Raw genomic sequence first — 21,942 nt, forward strand, 5'->3', positions numbered from 1 at the left:
TGCTTTGATTAGGGCGTCATCAACTTCAACTGGACGACCAGAGCATTTTTCATCTTTGAGTGAAAAATCACCAGAACGAAATTTGGCAAACCAATTTTGACACTGCCGTTCTTTTAAGGCTTCGTCACCATAAACAGCACATAACTTTTTATGAGCTTGCAATGCGTTTTTCCCTTGTGGAAATAAAAAAGCAAAATATGACAAAAATGTTCCTTTTGATTTTCCATTTTTCAACGAACGCCAAACGAAAACTACAAAACAGATCAAAAAACTTTTTTCACTGATTAACAGCTGAATAGCCAACTACCAAATAACAAAATGTGTTTTACATTTGTACTACGTCTGCAAACCTAAAAATTCAACTGAAGCCATATGTGTGTGAACCCGCAATTACTTAGCTGCCGACCCAATAGATAAGGAGATGCCGTCTCCACCGGCAGGAGCTCTCAGCCCAGCAGGTAAAATGGGCTCCTTAAAAAATGACCAATAAATACTGCATACTAAGCGCTGTGCGAGTGGTGTGGTCAAGGGCTAGGAAATGAAGACAGCCCGAGGGAAGAAATGTTTAAATCTCTATTACAAAGTGATGTCTCTGAGACTAAACACTTGGTTTCTGGCACCTCTATATCCATGAATTTCCTCTCCCCCTCCCACTAACATTTCTGAGTCCCAGGGTAGCCAGTGTTATATTAGGTGCTGGGAACCCAACAGAGTAAACAGGCAAAACACAGGCACAGCCTCTGCCCATACAGAGCGTGGTGTAGGAGACACACATTACTTAAAGCAACAGCAAACCCAAAAGTCACACAAACAAGCAAATTTACAAATTCTGGTAAATCCTGCTGAGGAAGCCATGAGATCCGGTCATCTTCTTGAGACCAGGGGAGGTCTCTGAGCAAGTGGCATGTAAGACCTGCAGGACGAGCACCACCATGACTGGTGATCAGCCTTCTCTGAGGTAGGAGGGATGATGGGATGCCATTTTGTAAAAGAAACTGATATTTGACCAACTCACAGAGGATATGTATACGAAGAACCCATCTTCATTTGTGGTTTTCAGTGCTGTCAGCTTTGCTCAGAGTGTGACAGCTGAGCTGTAAGCAAAGATAGTGTGTTCTCGCTCACCTGTTCATCACTAGTATAATCAGGCTCATCCTGATGAGAAGACATCACCACTTCCCACCTCCTAGTCCTGATTTTAAGACCTTGATTAGAAGCAGGTGGGAACAGTCCTCTGCATTTAAAAAAAAAAATCTCTCTCTAATCAGGACCAGCAAGAATTTAAGAGTGAGAGGGAGTGACAGGATCCAAACCCACAAAAATAAAAACCAAACAGCAAAAACACAACAACTGTTAAGGTTGGTCAATATAAGCCAACAGACAACTACATATAGCAAGCTGTCTAAGCTAAAGGCCTTCCTTCATTTGGGTGTGACTGACAAGGAGAGAGAGGCAGAATTGGGTGGAATGAGCTTGGGAGTGCAGTAGTATTCCATGTTTGCTGCCTGGGAAGGACTCAGGTGGAGGAGCGGGTTAGGGATGGGGTGGAGGGTAAGTGTGCGATTGAGACACATCTAAGAGCTGCATCCACACAGGAAGTTGTTAGGCTGATGTTGTGTTCATTTGGAGGCGAGGCGGGGCAAAGATGAGTGGCCCTGAACCACCCTTATGGCATTAAAAATATATATATATATATATATATATATATATATATATATATATATATATTATTGATTTCAGAGAGGAAGGGAGAGGGAGAGATAGAAATATCAATGATGAGAGAGGATCACTGATCAGCTGCCTCCTGCACACCCCCCACTGGGGATTGAGCCTGCAACCCAGGCATATGCCCTGACCTTGAATCCTAACCTCCTGATTCATAGGTCAATGCTCAGCCACTGAGCACACCAACTGGGCCCCTGTGACACTTTTGCTAACTATACTGTTCACTTTTTTCGTGGCTGTAACTGGCAGTCATGTGAATTCCAATAACCAGAAATACCTGATTACTGGATTGGGGTCAGAAGGTAAGTGGCTATTTTGGAAGTCCGTATTGTCCTAACGTTGCTAAGGCAGCAGGCACAGAAACGATAAAGTCATTCCAAGGAAAATGTCATCCATTTCTAGTCCCTCTTGCCCCCCCCCCCCCCCACAACCTCCCAACCTCCCAATCATTCTCCTATCTCAAGTTTGAAAAGCCAGACCCTGGGCTAAACTCCAGATCTGGGGGAAGGAATACTGTCTTCCAATCCTACTCATCTCATCTTTCTCAGGCTCCACCCCCGGCCCTGGAAGCAGATTCTCAGATAAAAAGGTTGGGGTGGATAAAGAAGGGCAAGGGAGGACGTGATGCACAGCAAGGAGGTCATGATGCACAGCAAGGAGGTCAGATGCTAATCCGGGTTTCTTTTCCTTTAGTCTCATTTCTCAGCTCCTGTCTGTCTGGTGCCACCTAGAACAGTTGATACAACTCACAGCCCAGGGGCTACATGGAACTCTAAGTAAGCAGGAAGTGGAAACAAGCCAGCTGAGACAGAATATTTAACAAAAAGTAATGGTCCATCCTATCACAGACCTAAAATAACATCACAAGGTAGAGAAATAAAAACATGTTTATCACCTAGCCACATGTTTTTGCTGTGTGGAAACCCGTTTATTTAAACCCTTTGTCTTACTTCAAACGTCTGCTACAGAGGCAATTAAAACCTGGCAGCAATTTCTCTGACATCCCTTTTGCATAGGAGGTAAATACCAAAAATCTCCAGCCTTTTGCAAAGAAGGCCCACTCACCACTGGGTGGTGGTGATGGTGATGGTGATGGTGATGAGTGAAGTGAGAGAGGGGCTGTTATCAGGAATAAAATGTCATTGCCCACCCAGTGTGGCTCAGTGGTTGAGTATGAGCCCATGCAGAAGGTCACGGTTCAATTCTGGGTCAGGGCACATGCCCAGGTTTCTAACTTCATCCCCAGTCAGGGGTTTGCAGGAGGCAGCCGACCGATGATTCTCCCTCATCACTGATGTTTCTAACTTTCCCTCTCCATTCCTCTCTCTGAAATCAATAAAAATACATTTAAAAGAAATACAATGTCTTTAAGCATTCCTCAGGTGAGGCTTCTAGAAAGGGTGCAACAAATAGCAGTGCTGTTGTGTGGTGACTGTGGCGATGAAGATGCTTTCAGTCGTCAACAACAACAACAACAACAAAAGATAATAAATGTGAATGATTCAGTTATAGCCAAAGACTCAGATATGCACAGAAAGGATGTCTAGATAGTGACAGAAGTCAGATTTCAGTTATGGGATCTGGGATCACACTCAACCACGGAGCCACATTGGGTGGGCAATGACATTTATTCTTTCTTTTTTCTTTTTACTTTCACACCTCTCCCAGGAAGCTCACAGACATGTAGACAGAGAACACACCACAGGGTGCAAAGTACATGGGGCACAGAGGGTGTCACCTGGACACAGAGCAGGGACAGCTGAGCAGCCGAGGGCGGGACTTAGGGAAGGCTGCTAAGAGGAGTCAGTTCTCTAGCTTGAAGGATGAGGAAGCACAAGTTAGGCTGGAGCGCAGATGGCGGGAGTATGGATCATGGTGAATGAACAGGTAAAGTAGTGTCAGGTGTGGGTCAGGATGTCGTGACTGCAAAGGGAGCGGTCCCCCAGGGCTCAGGCTGCGGGCCTGGAGCATCCCTGTAACACATACGACTCCTTTTGTAATCAAGTGTTGGTAGAAAAAGCAAAAGGCTGGTGAGGCTGCTTCCAGTCACCCCATCCCCAAGTCTCCACTGCAGGACTCAGTCCTATGAACACACGATCACTCAGCTATTGGTCTCTACCATAACTACTGGCCCGGTGTCTGAGCTAAAACAGGTGACGGCTACGGGGTTTGGCTTGGTAAGGACTCCAGTAGGTGTTAGAACCCACTTCCCTGACACACAAAATCAAACACCATCAAATGCAAAAACAAGTCACTCCAGTCTTAGCTGGTTTGGCTCAGTGGATAGAGCGTTGGCCTGTGGACTACAGGGTCCCATATTCAATTTTAGTCAATGGCACATGCCCAGGTTTTGGGCTCGATCCCCAGTAGGGAGAGTGCAGGAGGCAGCTGGAAGCAGCAAATCAATGATATTTCTAACTTTTCCTCCTCTCTGAAATAAAAACAATTTAAAAAAATTAACAAAGTCACTCCAGCTGTGTGTTCCTCTTCTACATGAGCTCCACGGGCCTGAAGGAAACCCCTCCCAGGAGACAGCAGCCCCTTATGAGGCAGAGGCCTGTGTGTAATGTCCCGAGGGGAGGGTAACCCCTGCCTCCAGCTCCTCTCCCTCCCGTGCTGTTCAGCAGCTGGGCTCCTGAGTACCTGACCCACACTGGGCCACGCTCCACAAACCCGACTGTGAAGCAGCTGCAGGAAGCCTTCAGGGATCCCTCCAGGGAGGGAGGCAGGGCATGGTGGGTTAAGGCTGTCATGACTCACTTCTGGGGCAGGGAAGAACTCCCCAGTCCCATCCTGGGCAGCGACAGATTCTGCATGGAATCTGTGCAGATAGCTAAGCCTGTGTAGACAGCCATCCCAGTGCTTCCAAAGTCCCTTTCGCAGAATCTGGGCCTGGACCTCTGCTCAGTTTCCCTGAGGCCTCTGGCCGCTCTAAAGCCACTTTGGCCCTCCCCTGCCTGGTAGGAACTTAATGTCCCAGAGACTGGCTTCACCTTAGTTCTAAAGCCAAGTGGCCCAGTCCTGTGTCCCGCCCTCTCTTTTGTCCCGGATTCAGCCAACCACAAAAAGCAAGTCATTAAGACAGGTGAAGAGCACCTGGGGGAATAAAAGCAACTCAGAAACCCCTTGGTCCCTCGCCCTGCTGGTGTGAGTTACAGGAAGCCAAGGAGCCGGTGCCCAGCTAATAATGGAGCTCCTGTCATCACCTGCCTGGCTCCATTAACCTTCTGCAGCCTGGGCCGTCTGCCCCGGCTGTTATCAGGGCAGGGCTGTTCATGTGCCAGGCCAGAGGGGATAAAAATATCCCCTGAACTGACAGTGGCTCTCAGGATAAGCGGCGTGCACTCCTAAAGCTCCCCAAGGGGGTGGCTGTGTAGGAGGTAAAACTGATGGGCATTGGCATGCAGAAAAGTTCGAGACTAAACAGCTGGGTCATGAAAGTGATGTTGATGTGCTAAGATGGTACCTGGGACAGGGTGACATTGCCTCAGGAGGGTGACCAGGAGCCAGAGAGAAGCTCGCTGTGCATCACTGTGATAGACACCTTTGGAGGTGACTGTTCAGCTCATTGATCCCTGCAAATGATTAACTGAACCAAGCTCGGCTATCCCACAGTCCCTTTCCCAGAAAGTTGGAATGGAGATGTTTTAATTTAGGCAGGAAATGAGGAAACATGAGTTGGAGCTGAGGCGGCCCTTGTGGTGTGAGCATGTGAGATGCCTGCGCTATCAGTGGTGAAATCCTGATGAATGAACGAACAGACAGTGAGAAAAATGAAGGAGAAACACAAAGGCAGAGACAAGCAACTGGGGAGCAGGAGTGAGCCGAGAACAAAAACCTGGGTTCCCTATGTCTTCACACCTCAGATCCTTGGAGAAACCTGGCCCATTTCTGCCCTTGTGTTCCAGGAGACCTCCCCTTTATCCTCCAGTGGTCATTAGCACCTCTCCCTTCACTGCAAGACTCCAGCTAAGTTGCTTTCTGTTACTTGCTACCAGGAGAATTTTTAATACACACCAGTTATTAAGGGGTAGGTGGTTTCCTTATTTATAAATTTGAGGTAATAATATATCATGGACATGGTGAGAGGATTAAACCAGAAGCAAAGCACCTCGCAGAGCATGGGGCCCAGAAGAGAATCTTAGCAAACAGAAGCCATTGTCATCACTACATCGCACACAGGGACTAAAACTACTTCTCGAAGACCTTGTGCCCAGCGCCCGAGCCCTGGTGTTAGCAGAGGCAGCTCAGCTCCCAGGCTGCGCTCTGGAGCCAGGATGCCTGAGCTGTGAAAGCAGCCCCCGCTGAGTTGTAGTTATTTCCCCTCTCAAAACTCCCATCTGCGAAATGGGGATAACAACATGACAGACAGATGTACCAGGATGAAATGACTTAAGCTGAGTCTCCAACAGTGCCTGGCGTACAGAGAGTGGTCCATAAATGCTAGCAATTACTATTACCACCTTCTTCTTCATCCTTTCCACCTCCACTATCCCTTTAGCTGCCACAGCCACCTGCCCCTGGGGCTCTGGGCCCTTGGGAGGGCCGCGGCCCACGCAGCAGTGAGTTGCTGGCCGCCATGGGGGCAGGGATGGTGCCTCACTCAGGGAGCTCCCAGACGGGCAAGAAGAATAAAATGACGGCAGAAACAGCAGCTGTGGCACCCCCGCCAACTCAGTGTGAGACAGGACTCTACAGGGCTCCAAAAACCAGGAGGACTCCTAGGCCAGTGGCTGGGGCGAAGGGGCATTTCCTCATCACACTTGGTCATGGCCTTGACATGGTGAGTAGGACTTGTCTTCTGGGAAGTGAGAGCTAAGCAAGGGGTTACAAAACTAGATTTGATCATGAAAATACGTTAACCAAGTTTCAGTTCCAGAAAGCCTTCTAATTTTCTGAGATCAGATTGTAATTCATATTCTCTATTTCAGGAGTTCATACTCATATTCATTACCGTTATTGCAAAGCTTGTGCTACCCCACAAGCACTTTATAGTGAGGCTTTTTGTAGTAGTGATTCTCCTCTTCCATAAAGTTGATTCACTTTTATCAACAGAATGAGGGAGACTTGTCTGTTTACAGACAGAAACCACAATCCCTACAATCTACAAATATAACTCTCATTTAAAGATGTATTACAGTGAAGATGCACATTATCATTTGGAAATAATTCAAGGACTAGAAACAACAGTAAAAGTTAATGACTAATTATGGCTTGAAAGCAACGTCAACCTGGGAGCCACATCTAGACTCATCTACCCCAGTTCTAAGAATTGTTTTGGAATTATCCCTAAATGAACCAACCCTGTGTCAAAAGCTGCAAAGCGTCATTGACCGCTGTGGACAAGAAGGACACCTCGGCAATGGCACTGGGCTGCATTTCTCATAAGTGCCCCTGCATTGTGATTCCTCTCCAACGCAGTCAGGGACAGGGTGAATGGGGAGTTCAAATCAACAGGAAACAGTTACTGACGTCAAAGAGGTCACGGTGGAAAAGCAGCCTTGTGAGGAAATCGCATTGCACCATTCCTGAACCAGAAACAACTCTAATTTAACCACCTTGAGAATGATTGCAAAGACTTCAAGGCAGAAACAATGAGCTAGAATCTAATGCCTACCTTTCATTTTTTTACTTAATTTTCACAGTCCAGAAGATAGCAGAAGTTAATTCAATCACCAGCAACCCCTCTGTCAGCCCCTGGGCATGATCCATCCTGCCTTAGCTCAGAGGCCTCATCTTTGGGAAAAGCAATATGTCTCCAATAGAAGGAGCCCTCAGGGACTTTCATTTCAAAACTGGAGAAACACATGGCTCTCTTTTCAGAGACCAAGCATTGTTCTGGTAAACTGGGAGCACTGTGGCCATATCTTAAAAAAAAAAAAAATATATATATATATATATATATATGTGTGTGTGTGTGTGTGTGTGTGTGTGTGGGTGTGTGTATAATCTGAGTGGAAGGAGAGAGAGAGAATCAATGATGAGAGAATACCATTGATTGGCTGCCTCCAGTATGTCCCCTGGGGTGGGGGTGGGGAGGAGGCCCTGCAACTGGGGCATGTGCTCTGACCAGGATTCGAACCATGACTTCCTGGTTCATGGACTGACATTCAATCAATGAGTCACGCCAGCCAGGCAGTGGCCAGGTCTTTTAATGAAACTCAACAAGGCTTCTTAGCATATATACCAGACTGGGGAAGCAACGAGGTGATCTAACTTGCAGTTCCGTACACTGTGAAGCCTCTGGGCCAGGATGTTCTTAACGCATAAATGAGCAGCAAACATACATAGTATAATCAAACACACGGCGAAGTTCACCCTTCCTGGCAGAGCCCCTCTGATGTCTCTGGTCCACACACACCTCGCCCAGTATCCCTGTGCCATCCACACTGGCTTGTGCACTTGACCTTGTCTTCCATGGAGGACCTGAAACCTTCTCAGGCAGAACCCAGATATCACCAAGCTTAGTGCCTGGACCCTGGTGAGGGTTAACGAACCCTTTCGGAACTAACATGGCAGGAGGTGATTTTTGTTTCCTGATACAATTGAAATCAGAATGGTAGGAAAGCCTGGAACAAACCACCGGGATTCCTATTCTCCACATGTTTTCTGTGACTAAACTGTAAATAGCTGAAGTGCCTTGCCCATAGTTGAAATAGTTTGTGGAAGAATTCAAGAAGCGAAGCAGGGAGATCCCTCTGGCCTGGCACATCCCGGTCTGGCCCACCCAGGCTTGGCGGCTGTGGGGCGGCAGCTCCCGATGTAAATTATACGATGGAATATTTAGGTAACATCTTCCTGAAAGATCTTCAAGGATTACAGAAGATAAACACACTAATGCAGCTGAGGTGGTGGTAAGGTTTAAGGGGAGGGAGAAAAACCCTGCTTTCCTCGTTTGCAACTTGGCTGGATGCTAAGATGTCTGAGGACATGAATAGCCAGGGGTCTGACAGTAATGAAGAGGACTATAACCCAAATTGTGAAGAAGAGAAAGAGAATGAGGACCCTGGGGACATAGAGGGCATCTGTGGGAGTAGCCAGCAATGTGGAGCAGCAGGGGCCGATGCCTTTGATCGTGAGGGAGTACTAGTTCATCTGCTTGACCTACAAAAAATCCAAGGGTGCTCTCAATGAGCACATGACCAGCTTGGCTGACCTACAGGCGTCTCATTCAGTTACTAAGTTTATATTGGTTATTTCTACTTGCAAGTAGCAGTGATAATGGATACAAGTCTAATTTGGCTCAGTTGCTCGTTGAGGCTCAAGTTTAGCCCAATCCATCGAAACATGTCCCCACAGCCCATCCCCTCACCACTGTGCAGTGTGTATGCAGTTTGTGCGGAGAGAAAACTCTCGCTGGTCTGCTAGCACCAGTTTTGCCGCAGCTGCTGGGAGCAGCACAGCTCAGTACTTGTCCAAGATGGCGTGGGTGTGGGAGTCTCTTGCATGGCTCAGGATTGCCCACTGTGAACACCAGAGGACTCTGTGTTTCCAATATTGCTCAATGAAGAGCTAAGAGACAAATACAGGTGCTACCTCTTCAGGGACTATATGGACAGTCATTGCCAGTTCCAGCTGTGCCCTGGTGCAGCCTGCCCCAGGCTCATCCAGGTACCAGAGCCCAGAGCTCGCCAAGTCCAGTGTGATCAGCACAGCGAAGTCTTCTGTTTCAAGTGTCGTCCAATGTATCACACCCCCACAGACTGTGCCACAATCTGGAAATGGCTCCTGAAGTGTGCCGATGACTCTGAAACAGCCAACTACATTAGTGCTCACCCTAAAGACGGTCCCAAGTGCAACATCCACATTGAGAAGAACAGAGGCTGTGATCACATGCAATGCTCCACGTGTCCTTACAGCTTCTGCTGGGTGTGACTAGGAGACTGGAAGGCCCACGGCAGCAAAGACTACGACTACAGTAGGTATGAGGAGAACCCCAAAGTCGTCAGCTAGGGCCAGCAGGCCCAGCCAGGGAGGCCCTTAAGAAATACTTGTTCTACTTTGAAAGGTGGGAAAACCACACTAAGAGCTTGCAGCTGGAAGCACAGACATACCAGCAGATTCATGAGAAGATCCAGGAAAGGTCATGAATGATCTGGAGACGTGAATTGACGGGCAGTACCTATCGAACCCTGCCAAGTTCTTAGCCAAGTGTCGATACAGCCTGTAATACACATACCCATGTGCATATTACATGGAGTCTGGGCCCAAAAGAGGCTGTTTGAATACCAGCAGGCTCAACTGGAGGCTGAGATTGAAAACCTGTCATCGGAAATGGAGTGTGCGGACAATGATGACAGAGGGGACTTGGGAAACCAGTCACACACAGCCAAGCAGCGGAGGAGGGCCACGACACCTCGGCTGGACACGGACATGCTGGAGCAAGCATTCGAGGCTGTGAGATCTCCCTGCTACTGCACTGCATGCTGGGGGCTCTGCCTTTCCTGATCTCAGGTGGCAGCCAGGGGCCCACTCCTGAAGACACTGGCCACACACCTTAATTAATTTGCTTTGTTTTAATCTTTTTGCTTTTTGTTTCTTCCACGCTAGAGGCCCTGTTGAATTGGCCTCTTCAGGATTTTTAATTAACCCTGGATGGGAGGGAGGGAACATTTTTTTACAACTTAGGTAATTTTTAAAGGTTAGATAATTATACAAACAAAAGGTAAAGCAATCATAGGATTACACAGAACCCATTAAAAACATAAATTGGCATCGGAGTGTTTAGAAAAAAAGAAAAGAAGTGGGTCTGCTTAATGCCACTTCCCTTTATGAAATTTTGGGTTTTTTCTTTTACAGTTTAAATGTAATTGTAAAGGAAATACATGAAAAATTGAGGGGGGAAAAAATAAATGCAATGGCCTATAACCTTGACACTCAAAGACAGAAGCCCAAATGCAAGGAGAAACAAAAATATTTGTGGCTTTTAGCATTCAGAGAACTGGAGATTTCAGAGCAAAATGATTTTAACTAGAATTCATTTTCCCCTTACATCCTATTTATAATTAACACTTGATAGCATGTTTAAAGAAAAGAGAAAATAAATACATCCTTCCTTTTTTACTTATATTACCTATTTCCTGATATACTTAGACATCAAAAACCATGATTTTTAAAACAGTTACATACTATTCTCAATGCCATTTCTATGCAGTCCTACAATTAGCTGCAATTATAACCAAGCAATGGAAATGAGAGGACATGGTATTAATAGTCTAGTTAATAAATATAATTTAAAGATAATTCATTCTAGAAAAACAGGCATCTCCGAGTAGATTACTGCTAACTGAACATGGTGTTTATTCTGAATTACATTCCCAAGTCTAAACTCTCAGTTTAGATTCACAGTCAAGATGGCTTAGGGGATTATTTTCTTTTTATAAAAAGGTTTACTTGCTTAAAAAGTATGCACTATAGGATTCCTTTAAATCGTTATTTCACACGGAGCAATTCTCTTTATAAAGATTTTGGTCTAAGCACCAAATGGCAGCAGGTCTGTTGACAATATTTATGGATTTAGTTAGTATGAGGCTATAGAATAAAAAGTAGAAATGCCATTTATTTAGGTCATTTTTACATAACAGAGTTCCTAAACGTTGCAACCTCTCAAAGCAGCCATCTCTTCCTCCGATCTGTGGATGACTGAGATCTTTCGGCCTCAAGAAGAGAGATCCTGCTTTTGTCTGATTAAACATTGGGCCCAGCTAGAGAAGTAGTGAATTGGCCACGAATATCCCACATCTGCCTCAAGACGATGCCCGGGGATCCTCGGGCCAAGAGGCTGCTCCTTCCCCCACGCCACGGTGCGTGCTCCCTGGTCTGTTAGAATGTGCGCTCTGCGTGCTATTTTGATCTTGGTTCTTCCAGTGAGGCCTCAGAATGCTCTCCTTGGACCCTCTCTCTGGCTGGGGAATGGGATGTTCAAGCAAATGGCTCCCCACAACCTCGTCCCAAAGCCTTTCTGCACTATGGGTGAAACACGGATCTCCACTGTCCACTGAGGAAGGAAGACGCAGACCTTACCACAGCAGGAGGGAGACCAGAGTAAAGAGGCAAGTCTATTCGGAGGAGGGGCCAGGTGGTCAGAAATGGATGAAAGGTTTGCCCAGAAGAGAGGGCATTGTGTTAACTTCGCCAAGAAGCTTCAGTCGGCTGCATGGAGCTCAGACGGGCTCTTTCAAGCACAAGGATGAGAGCACAGACTAAGGCAGAAACCTCAGCCCACATCCACGGGCACTTTGAGTCTGTTGTGAACTGACTCCATCTGGCCCCTTCATTCCTCCTCCCATGAAATCACTTCCTCTGGTTCTTCATGCTGACTCCTTTCCGCCTTTCTCCATCTTACTTAGAATTCCCTCTCCAGCTCTCCTCTCTTCCCCATCTATCAACACCTACTGAACTATTTTAAATGGTAGCTTCTACCAAGAGGATACTAAGGACAACAAAATCTAATATCCCATCTGAGCGAGAAACATCTTATTCTTGAATTTCTTTCAAAGTGAATTCATCATACTTTCTTCTATCAACTGGCTGGAACTCTGGCCTCTCCTCTCAGTTTCACTCCTTACTGTTAACTTGATTTCACTTCCTCCCATGACCGCTGCCTTGGAGAAAGCAGGTCCAACAAATGACTGGTTCAAGATCCTTCCCAGTCCTCTTCCCCCAGATCCCCCTCCTGCAGTCAGCCACCAGGGAGCACCTCCTCAAATGTAAATCTCATGTTGCTCTCTGACCTACAAGATCCTTTCACCTCCATGGTTGAGGACAAGCTTCTTAGCAATGGATGTCAGACCCATTATGGCTTTGCTTCTTATTCACTACCCTCATTTCCTCTCCAACCCATCCCTGCTGCATCAGTTCTTTGGGGCTTCCTAGGCACATCATACATTTAACTATTTGCCTCGGCACTGAATTACCTCTGTCTGGGAGGCCTGTCCCCACTCTCACTCTATAACTGCAGGGCTCCTATTCCTCCTCAAAACCCAGCTCAGACAGCCCTTCCTCTGGGGGCTCTTCCATCCCCCAGGGACCACATTATGACTCTCTTCTCTTCATCACAGTGTTGTTGATATCTGTGTTTAGCATGATCCTTGGCTGAAAGTAACTGGAGAACAGGTCCACGTTTGGTTCTATATGTCTTCAATCCATGGCACATATGTGTGCTCAATAAATGTTTACTGAGCTGATTTAAAAAGCCAAGATAGATACAATATTACCATTCAATATAGAAATAGCCAGTGTCTCTAGTGGTTAGGGTTTACTTTCAATATTTAGAGACCGCTCAGATTTTGAAAAGAGAATCTAAGGTATCTGTTTCTCTAACATGAAATGACATTTCCATGTGTGGAAAACAAAAGAAATAAAATAGCCATTTGTTTTTCTCAAAGCACATTTTGCATTGCTACCAGCACATTTGTCTACACTGGTTGAAACATGTTTCCTCAAGCTTGCTTATCACAGCTAAGCATCCCTGTGAATTCAGGGTAGAGGTGACGACTTTCATAAAATACCACTGAATCTTCGCCTTGACAGTAAAGTGGAAGTATAAACACTCAAAGCCAAAACAAAAGAAGCTGTGGTATTTCCAGTGCTGGCTTTTAAACACAACCGACTTTAAATATACACTCCTCTGCTCCCTACTCGCCCCGGCTCTGCTAATTCTGCTTTATCACAGCAGGCTTTCCCATTCAGAATCCCTTGCACCTGAGAACGCTCCCTCATATTCCACGGACCCTGAGCACTTCCGCTGTCCTCCCAGCCCGGCACCCCAGTCCTGGCAAGTGCCACAGTGCAGTCACCAATAGCTGGGCCCCAAACCGGGGCCTGTCCATAAACTCAGGGGAGAAAAAGAGAATGCTTATATTTTACACGGAAGATTTGACACCCTTTGCTTTGGCCCCTAATAAATAAAGTGACCATCTAGCAGTCCACTTGACTTCTCACATGTAAGACAGACAAGGCAGTGATTTTCAGCCCGGAGACACTTGGCCACATCTGGAGACATTTTTGGTTGTCACAGCAAAGGAGGTGCTACTGGCCTGGAGTGAACAGAGGCCAGCGATGCTTCTAACTCTACCATGCACAGGACAGCCCCCCCCCCCCCTGCCACCCTAAATGTTAGCAGTGGGCAAATGACATCATTATGCAAATGAGAGCTTTTTTAATTATATATTTTTGCAGGAAAATTTGCTGATTATTAAAACTATTAGTGGACAACAGGGTGGTGACTGCGGGAGGGGAAAGGAAAGAGGAGGGAGGTGGAAGAGGGCAGAGAGGGGCTAAATGGTGATGGGGGGAAAATAGAATAAGCCATTAGACCTGTCGGTGAGGGTCAGCGTGGTAAGGATAGTCCTGAGCCAGGAGGAAGGGAACTCCCTCCTTCAGATCAGTCCTGAAGCCCCAGTGCAGAGGACAAATCGGCTTAACGGACAGGCAATCCCACAGGCTTCGGGAAGGGAACCTTTGCTGGGCTCTAGGTCAGCTCCCCCTTGTCTCTTCCCTATGCTGTTGGTTGTGTCTCCTTCCACTGAACCGCCTTTCACTACTGGCTCAGGAGGTCCGGCCATGTGTGGACACTGTGTCCATGTGTGGACACTGGTTAGTTCCGTGGCGTTAGGAGACCATGGCTTAGTGCTCCCGGGAGGGAGGACATGAGAGGCACGGAAGAAGAACAGGGAAGCAGATGTGTCCGCTGCACAGAAAGAGAGAAGAAACAGGTGCTGGGAGGGGAGGGGTGTGCTACAAGAGCTCTCTTCTCTTGTTTCGGTCGGGAATTACGTGTGACATCGTCTGAACGTTAAACATATCATATACCACACGTCATCAGAATGGAATTAAGAAGCTCTGGGAAGAGTTCCAAGATTCCCTTGGTAACACCTCAGTGGTAAATCATTGCAGGCCGTCCCAAAAAAACAGGTAGGGGCGAGCTGTGAATACAGCCTGCTCTTTTGCACTACAAACAGACTCAAATTTGGACAACTCGCTCAGAAAGAAAACAGAAACTCCCCGGGTGGCCCTGAAGGGAAGACGGGGCCTGCCAAAGCCCTCCAGCGGAGCGGGGAGGGTCTGCAAGGCGTTCGCTGACAGCAGAGGCAGGAAGAGCAGTCCGCCTTGTGACAAGGGCTCATGGGGGTGTGTGTGTGCAGTGTCCTGCAGCCTTGTGCAGGGGCTGTTGGTAAAGAGACCAGTCACCCCAGACAGACAAGGAAGACTCCCTAGAGAGCAGTGGTGAGCAAGGGAAGCAGGCTGGGCTGCTCTCCCCATTACCTCTGCTCTGGGCCCCCAGCCCAGTAGAGCCAGGGAACCCATCACCACACAGAGGCACTGCTGGCTTGGGACTCCTCGCGATGGAAATCCCCACCAGGTTCTAAATTCACTGTACCCGTGGGATAGGGGGAGAGTGTGCTGCATTTGCACACTCTCAAGACAAGTCCCTTCCAAGCAGATGGCTGCTCTGAGACTGCCCTCGCCAGCCATCCAGATACATGTGAACAGCCTGCCAGGCCCACGGAGGCCCCGGAGCACTGCGGCCCAGGGCAGGGTCCACACTGCGCCCTGTTGCCTGATGCATGAAGGCACGTGCTGACTGAAAGCACCTCACCTGGCAGGGGGCTATGCTCCTAACAAGTGGGCTGGGTTTACACAGCCAGACAGGGCCGATTCTGCTGGGAGGGCTCCTGGCAGGCTCTGGGCCTAGAAGGGGTGCACACAGCTGGACTTCTACCAGGGATGATGTCATTGTGGAAAACGCACGTATCTCAAAGCTAGAACATATTACGGTCTGTGGTTTCCACCAGAGAGGTCAGTTTTTTACATTTAATGATTCTGTTTTCTGGGTAAAGGGTGGGGGTGAGGGTGGGGGTGGGGGGTGGGAGGACCCACTGTAGCCACTTCCAGGTGCAGCTTCAGCTCTGGCCCAAAGGCCCCCTTAGTCAAGGCTGGAGATACCCTAAGCGTTCTGGGGAAACACCTCCCATCCCGATGCTGCTCAAAGCTCAGGTATAGTTGGGGTGTTAGTCTTAGAACCACGCTGGCCCATTCCTGTAGGAAAACTGACACGCAGGCAATGCTGCTTCCTGAATCCAGTGTTTGTTTTCAATGCCACTTCCTGTTGCACACGATGCCTGCATTTCCTCTGTGCCATCTACTGCACATGGCTGTTCCATGCGTATTACCTCCTCTTCCCAGCTAGACTGAGGAGTCAAGGAACTGCTTCCCTCGCCTAGTGCTCAATCAATGTGACCCCGGAATGATGGACTTTTACTAACCTATTTGGCAGATAACTCATCACATTAAAAAGAAAAAAAGTTTTTAAAATGTTTTTATTGATTTAGAGAGAAAGGGAGGAGGAGATAGAAACATCAATGATGAGAGAGAATATGGATCAGGCCCACAACCCAAGCAGGTGCCCTGACTGGGATTTGAACCATGATCTTCTGTTTCATGGGTCGATGCTCAACCACTGAACTATACCACCCGGACAGCCCATCCCATTTTCATTCCCAGAGCCAGTCCTGGCACGGCCAGCCCCGTGGAGGCCAGAGGAGCTCTGGCTGGCACTCTCCCAGATGGTTGGGGAAAACCATAACTGAGACTCCCACCATCGAGCATCACGGGTCACAGAAACATGGGGCCAAGTCTGACCCTGGCGAGCTTCAGACACATCACCAGAGCTTGTGCGCAATCTTCCCAAACACAGGGGCGGTGGGTCGACGTCATCAGCAATGACCGTGGTGAGCAACATCAAGGCCAGTTACAACTGAGTAACCTCAAACGGCAGAAAAACATGCCAACCCTTTCCAACCCCTTTGTCACGCCGAGTCTCCTGGCAGTCCCACCCAGACAGAGTGAGCCAAAGGAACAGCACGAACCTCGGCCCCTCATTTCCCTCTCATTTTCATGGCCCTGCTTACCCGCCAAAAACTGGGAAGCCTGGGGGCCCCAGAGGACAAGGCAGAGGTCACAATAAGCCTCTGTGGCCCAGGGGCTGGAGACAGCCTGTGTGCATTCTGTCCCTAGACGGAACACTATTAATATGAGGCCTAGTAATAATTAATGTCGTTTTCTAATACCTTTTTTAAATCGAATTTATTTAAACAATACAACAAACTTTAATCAACAATATAGTTGCCGTTGTTTTCTACTACTTGTGCCCAATGCTCAGGAAGCATTTTAATCCCTCTGTTGTAAAATTCTTGTGATTTTGATGCAAAAAATTCGGTCAATGCATTTTTGAGGCATTCTTCATTATTAAATTTTTTTCCAAGAAGAAAGTTTTGCAAAGAACGAAACAAATGGTAATCGGAAGGGGCAATATCAGAAGAATATGCAGGTTGAGGGAGAACTTCCCATTCCAACCGGCGCAGTTTTTCAGCAGTGATTCTTGCAGTATGCGGTCGTGCGTTATCGTGGTGAAGAATTACGCCCTTCCGATTAATCAGTGCGGGTTCTTTTTCTCTTAAAGCTTGGGCTAACCTTTCCAATTGGGCACTATACACTGCACTTGTAATGGTTTGGGTAGATGGTAAAAGTTCATAATGAAGAATTCCTTTAAAATTCCACCAAACACACAACATCACTTTTTTCGCATGCAAGTCAGGTTTTGGCGTGGGCTGCGGAGCCTCATTTTTGTCCAACCATTGAGGCTGCCTTTTCAAATTAACATACAGCACTCATTTTTCATCTCCGGTAACAATTTGCTCTAAAAACGGCAAACAGTTTTGACGAGAGAGGAGTGAACTGCAAATTGTGACTCTTTGATTACGGTTGTTGTCGGTCAACTCATGAGGAACCCATTTTCCAAACTTTTGGACTTTGCCAAGTGCACGCAATTGATTGGAAATTGTTTTTTGTGAACAATTTAAAGTTGTCGCAAGCTCTTGTTGGGTAATTTGAGGATTTTGCACCAAAAGAGCTTGAAGAGCTTCTTGATCAAAATTGGACACACGGCCTAGACCACTCTTGTCATCTAACGAAAAATTTCCCTCGCAAAATTTCTCAAACCAACGCTGGCATTTTCTGGCGCTAACTGCATCTTGACCAAGAGCACTACAGATGTTTTTTGCAGCCTCACTTGCTTTTCTTCCTAATTGGAACTCGTAAAGCATGCAGTGCCGAATATGCTCTTCATCCACCATCTTCTTAGCCCTAGTTTTGCAACAAAAACCAAACCAAACACAAACTTTTTCAAGCAAAACTTGTTAATTGCACTTCACACGTTCTGTAGATACCACGTGTTTGAAGGTTATGTCAATACAAGTCAACGCCAAGCAAGATTTTAAACGAATGTTGAAAAACGACATTAATTATTACTAGACCCGATAGTTGGGATCCTGCCAAATTGGGAAACACCATGTTCTGGCCCACTTTCTATTTTTATCTGAGCCAAAGGCAAGCTTACAACCAATGACCCATAAGCAGACCAAGTCAGATTTGTGGTAAGTCACTGCTCAGGGTATAAGAGGAAACCTAGTTCCAAACATAAAGAGAAGATATCCTCCAGTGTTTCATAAAAGGCCACAATACTATATATATTTGTGTGTGTATGTGTGTGTGTGTGTGTGTGTGTGTGTGTGTATACACACACACACACACACAAAAAAATAAAAACTATATATATATATAAAGGCAGTGAGAAACTGCCTTTATTCTTGGCGAATGTCATTATTCTCACTGTGCACACTCCATAGAGAGCACATTTGTATGTGCGGCATGATGGCCATGGCTTAGATTACTGGGCCGGAGGACCTGGATAGGGGCCCAGGTCAGACTCTTCCTTGCTGTGTGACCTGGAGCAAATTATTTAACTTCTCTGGACCCTGGTTCCCAGATCTTTACAATGAGGATAACCGTTTCTGTACCTCCCGGATTGTTTTGGGTATTAAATGAAATGTTTCATTCAACATGTATTTATGGAATGCCAAAATGTGCAGTTTTACGGACACTGATAATGATACCATGCATCTAAAACATATGCCAGGGTCTCAAAGGATCACAGCTGCTGCTATTTCTTTCTTCACCCGGTTCTGCAAAGCCCGCGCACTGAGGCTCCCAGAATGGCCAGCTCACGGGAGGCACCAACAGAGGCCTCCGGAAACTTTCTCCCTCGAGGAGCAAGTCTTCCTGCTTCTTCCACTGCACGTCCCCTCTCCTCACCTAACCCACCATCTCAGGGCCTCAGCCCCTTACCCAGGACATCACTGCGACTCCGAGCACAGCGGGCAATGCTCTCCAGGAGCCATGGGTGCCTTCTCGTCCCCCAGGCCAGCTGCTGGCAGCCACTCAGCAGACAAGCAGGCTTGGCCGCCCCTGCCAGATGCTCCCTGAACGGCAGGGCTGTGCAGGGCTGTGCAGGGCTGAGGGGCAGCCTCCCAGCCCCCACATGCAAAAAACCAGCCCGAGGGTCACTTTCTGGAGGTATTTCTGCCAATAGTTCTCTGATGGAAGAACACAGGATTCAGAGGGGGGTGCGTATCTGGGGAAAAGCAAAAGCAGGGGACCTTCCTAAAGACAAGCCAGAATTAGAAGCGGGGACTCTCGTGTGAAAGGTTGCAGCGCAGTCACCTGTCTGAGGAAATTCTGGAAGGTTCATCATTCCAGGGCCACAGGACACTTGTGTTTATTTTTCCAGCCTGTCGATCTCAACACATACACATGCACATGCACATATATTGTACATACACACACACCTTTGCCATGGAGAATACAATACAGAGAAAAGAATGTTTTGGTGATATGCTGTAAGCCTGCTTTCAGTAAACTGAAAGCATTTTGCACAAACCGTGGAAGGGCAGCATGTAGCTCACAGGATTCCAGGACCCTGCCCTCATTGGGGGAAAGTGGGGGAGGGTTCCTACTTTGCGGAGTGAAACGGGGGAGTGGCTTCTTAGGTAAAGAGATGCCCTGCCAGGAGCTCCGGGCGGGCACCTGCTTCGTGGACGACCCCTGCAGGCTGACCCCCAGCGGACCTCCGGACACACATCAGTCAGCAACCCGGGGGTCCTGAGGAAAGAACCAACAGGCAGAAAGAGAGAGAGCAGGAGGGAGGGGACAGCGCTGGGCCTCTGTCCCTATAGCGGGAGGGGCCCTGCAGTCTGTGGCCCATCTGCCTACACAACACATCCCAACGTAAGCTTGAGCCTCCCCCAAAGAATGGGCTCTGCACGGTTCACTGTATGGCTCATTGTGCGGGCCTGGCCGGGTGCTGCTGAGGAGAGGCAGGAGGGGCAGTTCTCGGCAGGATGCAGGATGCAGCGTCAAGTTTTCCAAATGGAAACCTTTGCTTCAATAAACTGGGTCTCTGAACAAAGACCGAAGCATCTGACCAGTATTTACTCAGCCTCTCCCCTTCCTGCCACTGCTGAGCCTTTGTTCTTCCCTCTGGGCACCAGGAGGAGAGCCAGAGTGGAAGCCCTGAGCTGGGGTTGGGGGTCCTGGATTCCAGGCCATAAATGCCGGGGCCCAGCTGCTGGGGAAGATGAAAGGAGTGTGAGGGGAACTGCAACCTGAAAGGGTGGGGAAGGCGGCCTGCGCTCCCTGGCTTTATAATGCTTCTCTCCTCTCACCCCCATTGTTAAAGAAATAGAACCACATTGCCAAAATGGGCACATAGAAAAAGGAAAGAAGATCACCCATACTTTCACTGCCTTCATACACTTCCCGAGGGCTTATGGGCATAATTTCCTTCCAGTCGTTTTTTTTGTTTTTTTGTTTTTGTTTTTGTTTTTGAGGAGGGCCAGGTGTGGCGGTTCACTGAAATGGATACTGGCCAGTAATCATCACAGATTCTGTGTTATTTCCTGGGCTCTCACCTCCTAGAGCCACCATTTACTGTACTGGATTTTGGGCGAGTGACTCAGCTTCTCAGTGCTTCACTTTTTCACTCTGCAAAGTGAAGACAATCATGGTGCCTGTCTTACAGGACTGCTGTAAGCACTGTGAGTAACACATGGTAGGTGCTTATGACAGCGTCTGACACATCATCACTGAATTGCTTAACATTCAGCGGTCTCTTTACTGGCTGAAAACCTTCACCAAAAGCTATTAGTAGTTAAGTAAAATTCCACTGCTAAATGCTGAAGTTGTTTCCAATATTTTCCTATTATAAATAATGCACTGGAAATTAAACTTGTTTTTGCATAACACTTACTCTATATTCCTTATGTTGTTTTCTTAGGCTAGATTATCGGAAACACAATAAGCAGGTCGAAGAGAATAAACATTTTTATGAGTCTTGATTCAGATGATCAAATAACTCACCGAGTGTTAGGATTTGCAATGCTACCAGAAACTTATGAGGATGCCAATTAATGATATACTTGCAGGGAACCGGTATTATTATGCAAAAATCAGGGGCAGTCATTTATGGGCTCACCATCCTAGTTGAATATATGAAATTCAATCAAAGTGGAATATATGAAATTTGCTTACTTATTGTTTTGTTCCAAGAACAATAGGAGCTCCAAAATTCCTGCTCCATCCTCCAATGTGGAGTGTGTGCTGGCCATGGGAAGCCCCAGGACATTGTCCTCTGGTGTGGGAGCGAAGTGGTCTCTGCCACAATGAGCTACTCGCGTGTGAATAGTGTTGTGTGTGTACAAAGCATGTCTGCATCCTCTCCTTTGGCCCTCCCAGAAGTCCTGCTTTCATTTTAACCACAAGAACCTTAAGGTTCAAAGGCATGTTACCATAGGCTCACAAAGCCATTCAGACAGAGCAACACAAAGTTGGAGGAATGCAAGTCTGCCCTTTCCGAGGGCAATGCTGCTTCCTCCCAGCAGGCTGCAGGGCAGCCAGGGCAGACGGGAGGAGGTGCCTGAGGAGACGCTGAATCAATGACCTACATGTGGTATCAGGCCAGGGACGGCTGGGTCTGAGCACACAGCGGGGGCCCCAGAGTCAGCCTGACCCAGAGCTCAACCCTGTCTCCGCCACTTACAGTCTGAGGAACCCTCAGCGAGTGTCTTTCCCCCTTCCTCTGGCCTTCGGAGGCGCTCATTCCGCAGGGCTGGATGGGAGAGGAGAGCCATTTCCACAGGCTCTTCACAGTGAGCAACACTTTGCAGATTTCTCCCTGGGAGACTGTCACAGCCCAGCATCACACACTGGTGAGCATCTCGTTAGAGGCTGGGGCCTGCCAGGCTCAGCAGCTGGAAAGTAACCATCTGCCTGCTGTAATTTCTCAGAGTCCCTAACCCGTTCTGTTCTTTACGGTGAGTT

The 21,942-nt window shown here is 47.6% G+C and overlaps 1 protein-coding gene and 1 pseudogene across 3 annotated transcripts in view; one reads left to right on the top strand and one right to left on the bottom strand.

Annotated features, from left to right (window-relative positions):
- The window catches only part of PRKCH (protein kinase C eta), a 245,639-nt gene that overhangs the window by 84,894 nt on the left and 138,803 nt on the right, over nt 1-21,942 (bottom strand). The window lies entirely within an intron of this gene.
- LOC118717093 lies at nt 8,557-10,510 on the top strand (annotated as a pseudogene).

The sequence above is a fragment of the Pipistrellus kuhlii genome, unplaced genomic scaffold, assembly GCF_014108245.1.
Source record: "Pipistrellus kuhlii isolate mPipKuh1 unplaced genomic scaffold, mPipKuh1.p scaffold_m20_p_1, whole genome shotgun sequence".
Taxonomy (NCBI): domain Eukaryota; kingdom Metazoa; phylum Chordata; class Mammalia; order Chiroptera; family Vespertilionidae; genus Pipistrellus; species Pipistrellus kuhlii.